At 41.7% G+C, this 4,158-nt stretch overlaps 1 pseudogene; it reads right to left on the reverse strand.

Annotated features, from left to right (window-relative positions):
- Positions 1-2,637: 2,637 nt before the first annotated feature.
- Positions 2,638-4,158, reverse strand: part of LOC101658308 — a 29,836-nt pseudogene continuing 28,315 nt past the window's right edge.

Here is a 4,158-nt window from a genome sequence, read left to right on the forward strand (position 1 = left end):
CCTTTTAGTGGTTTGCCGTCACCTCACCACGCCCAGGCCTTGTCTTCTCAATGAGAGTTCACACATTGTTTGCCCCTGAGGGTCACAGACATACACTTGGCAATGTGGGCAGTGCTCTGAGGAGCTCAGCCAGGAAGCTAGGGGGCTAACTGTTTCCCAGTGCCTGAAGGAAGAGCGATAGGAAGCACATTTAAGTTTCAGAAAGGACAACCTATGTTTGACATAAATGCTAAGTATCTAATTATAGAACATTTCTTTCTTTTGGGCCTCAGGAAAACACTAGTCTAAGCAGCTATGTGCAAGATGATTTGGGTATATATTCTGCCTTGAAACAGAGAAGAGCTTTATGAAGCCTTTATTTATTTTAAATGTATTTATTTTTGGATTATGAAAGCAATAATTGCTCATTGTTTCAAACTCATAAAATATATAGAGGTACATGGAAGATAAATATTTCTCATAATCCCATTACCAGACTTAGCCATTCTTAACAGTTTGATGCATTTCCTTGCAGTTATTTTCATATATATAAGGCATATACACCATTTTGCATTTTGATTTCTCTCATTTAGTATTTTCACACATTATTAAATATTCCTCCTACAGCCCAATTATAATGTCTACATAATAATCTCTCTCAACAATATATCATACTTAATATTTCTATTTCCTTATTATGTCAATTTTTAAAAGTTGGTTATAATTCCTCAACAGTATCAATAAGAGCTGGGAAAAAAAGCTTCAGTTATAAATCCTTGCTTATAAGTCTGGTCACTTCCCTGTAATACATTCTTCTAGAGCTGCTCTTTTCATCGTATGACACCTGAACCACCTACAGCAGAATCAGATCCAGGGATCCAGGATCCCCCCCTAGATTTATTGAATTGGAATCTCTGAGGTCGGCACCTGGGAATCTGCCTTTTAAAGAAAAACTCTTGAAATTTTTAGCTTCCTCTTTCCTTCTAGGACCTTTGAGAAAACAATAACACCATGGCAATTTAATGATGTGGACTCCATAGTTTTTTACCTTGTCTCACTATGTTACTCACCACTATGCAACTTGAACAAATTCCCATACACCCCACTTGTACTTTGGTGAGAATGTGTCTTTTGTCATCTTCATTATGGTAAAATGAAAATACTTTAAATACTTCCTAGAAGATAAACTAGTAGTGTTTGCTTTTATTTTGTTTAGTGAGTTAAAGAAAATGTATGAAGGGACTTCAAAAAATTTGGTTATAAAATTTTCACTGTGACAGAAATATCACATGTGGTGGCGTTAACAAATTAGCTCCCCTCTCACCCCCTTCCTATGCATATAGTTTAGGAGGCTAGAAGCTCACATTCAGGGTGCCAGCTGCAGGGGAGGCTTCCTTTCTCTGCCAGCTCTGGGGGCAAGTCTTTGGTTCTTTGGTTGCTTCGTGGCTTCCTGGAGATCTCCATGTGGCTCAGCATCAAGCTCCCGCTTTATCCACTGATTTCTATTTTGGAGAAGATGGGCTCCAACCACAGCTTATGCTCCATGCCCTATGCCAATTCTCACTCTCATAAGAAATTGGATTGAAACAATAGAGCTTAGAATTTATAGCACACATTGTAGGGGACACAGTTCAGTTCCTAACAGTATGGACACTTGAAGAAGGAGCTGTGCTGGACTGTGCTGCCTTCTAAAAAAAATTATTTACTTAAGGACAGAGTTGGCACACTTTATTTAAAAACAAATCCATCAGAGCGAGACAGAGTACACAGCTGGATGACAACTTCAATCCTACCAAGCGCAGCCCTTCATCCTGCATCCTGGGTGCCTGTTCCGAGCTTACTGAAATGTCAACTGTGTGTGTGTATCTGAGGTCATAGACGATTGTTCACAAAATAAAAGGTCTTGGGCTACTTGTTTCATTATAGAAAAATATTGTATATAAAAACTAGTGCTATTCAAGGTATTTAAAAAATCACAGAGGACACACTGGTTCAAGCCACTGCCCCCCTCACAGAGCGACATCGTGACAGACCAGATGGAATGCAAGCTACTGATTCAACAGACCTTGCCGGTCACTGACAGCTTCCCAATGAATATTCACTTCGTATGTAGACTGAAGACAGGTAAGAGAATTACCAAATTTTCTCATACTGGGGACACTCTTACTTTCTTAGTAGTTTTAGTATCAGATAGAACCAAGTACAAGATGGAGGGGCAACAAAACATTGACATTTCTTTCTGATACCAAAAAATGTGTTCAAAATCTATAATTATAAAACACATTTATTATTTTTTAAATAAAGCAATGGCTAACTCCACCTGCCCCCTTCTCTTCCCTTTCTTTTCATGGTTGAAATTCTATTTGGACATGTTTCAACTTGTAATCTGGGCCCTCTTTCCCCAGACGCTGGGAGTAGTGGCGGCTAAGTATTATAAAATAGGTTCTGGAATTGGGGTAGGAGCATTCCCAAGAGGAAACTGGGCCTGGTCACAGTTGGCCATGGTTTCCTTGTAGGTGCGTATGGAGATTCTAAAGGAAAGGAGTCTCTTGTAAGCTATGTACAGCAGTTTACATAGTAGGACTTCATTTTCACATGATATGCAATGTGTTCTGTCCAATGATGCACCATTTAGAGCTACCCGATCTGAGAGAGGAATCAGTCTTGGAGGAGACAAAAAGCCCGGGCCCAGGAGCTGCCCCAGTCAATCATAGTTCCAGATCGGAGTTGGTTTAGAATGGAGTTCATATGGATTAGGTCCTGATTGCCGGGTACGCTCCTTCCAGAAACTGAACTCCAACAGCAGTAGATATTTCCTTGAGAGAAGAGTGTTGCTTCTTTCTGGCCTTACGGAATTCCACAAATTCCTCATTTCCTCTGAGTTTACTCATCACCTCTGTGAGGGCTGGATAACCTCCTTCCTACCTCCCAGGGTGGATGGCTCAATTCTGCTCGCCATGCTTCGAGCCCTAAGTCCCCACCGAAGCACAAGGGTAATGTTTATCTTTGAGAATCTCTTTGAGATCACCTCTTGGAAAATTTTATTTTGTGTTTCTAGGCATTCTGGTCCAATACTGGTAATCTGCAGCCTGTACAGGCTGCTTGTCTCCTTTTGGGGCAGGAGTTTGGAGTGCTCATCTCTCTCTGAGTCAACCTTGAGGACCAACAGGGACTTCAGCCAGCTGTCTTCTCAAAGTTGGTTACAGGAAGACCTCAGGTCCCCAAGTGCCTCTCTATAGGCATGCAGCACCCATGCCCATCCTGTGCTGATTTTTAAAAAGAGCTGCTGGGAACAACAGGCTTACATATTGCTTTAAGCCTGCTGGCATGTTTCTAGTTGAGAACCTATGAACTCAACATGCTACCTTCAGATGCTGATCTAAATTGCCTTTCTGATACCAGTTTGCTCCTTAGTGGGCTTGGGAGGCCTAACAACAACCACAACAAAACTCACTGCCATCAAGTGGATTGTGACTCACAGAGACCCTGTAGGACAGAACAGAACAGAACTTCCCCTGAGAGTTGCCAACACTGTAACTTCATGGGAGTAGAGAGCCTCAACTTTCTCCGGAAGAGTAGTTAGTGGTTTTAAACTGCTGGCCTTGTGGTTAGCAGCCCAATGTGCCATGTAACCCACTAGGCCATAATTCAGTTTTAAAACTGATTGTGGAATGTCCCAGTTTAGGGACATTTGTTGTTGTTAGTTGCCATCAAGTTGGCTCTGATTCAAGGTAACTTCCTGTAGGACAGAACATTGATGGGTTCTGTGCCAGCTTCAGAATCTTTGGTCAAGATTGAGTCTGTTGCTGTGGCCATTATGTATTTTGAGTGCCTTCCATCCCAAGGGGCTCACAGTTTAGCACTGTATCAGAAATTCAGAAACATTTTGTGGCAAAGCATGAGTTTCCACTGACTAATTTTTGGAAGTGGCTTACTAGGCATTTCTTGCTAATCTCTCTTAGTCTGAAAGTTCTATTAAAAGGGTGACCCTGCTGGTATTTTAAATACTGATGGCATAGCTTCCAGCATCATGTAACACATAAGGCACCACAAAGGAACAACAAGTGATCCAAATTGGTGGGGAGGTGGGTGTGGGAGACCTGGTAGGGCATGATCAAGGGGGAATGTAACAAAGAGGAAGTGCTGAAATCCTGGTGGGGACTGAGCATGATAGTGGGA

This window comes from Echinops telfairi, unplaced genomic scaffold, assembly GCF_000313985.2.
Source record: "Echinops telfairi isolate 266 unplaced genomic scaffold, ASM31398v2 ScPeMD7_7429;HRSCAF=8467, whole genome shotgun sequence".
In the NCBI taxonomy this organism is placed as follows: Eukaryota; Metazoa; Chordata; class Mammalia; order Afrosoricida; family Tenrecidae; genus Echinops; species Echinops telfairi.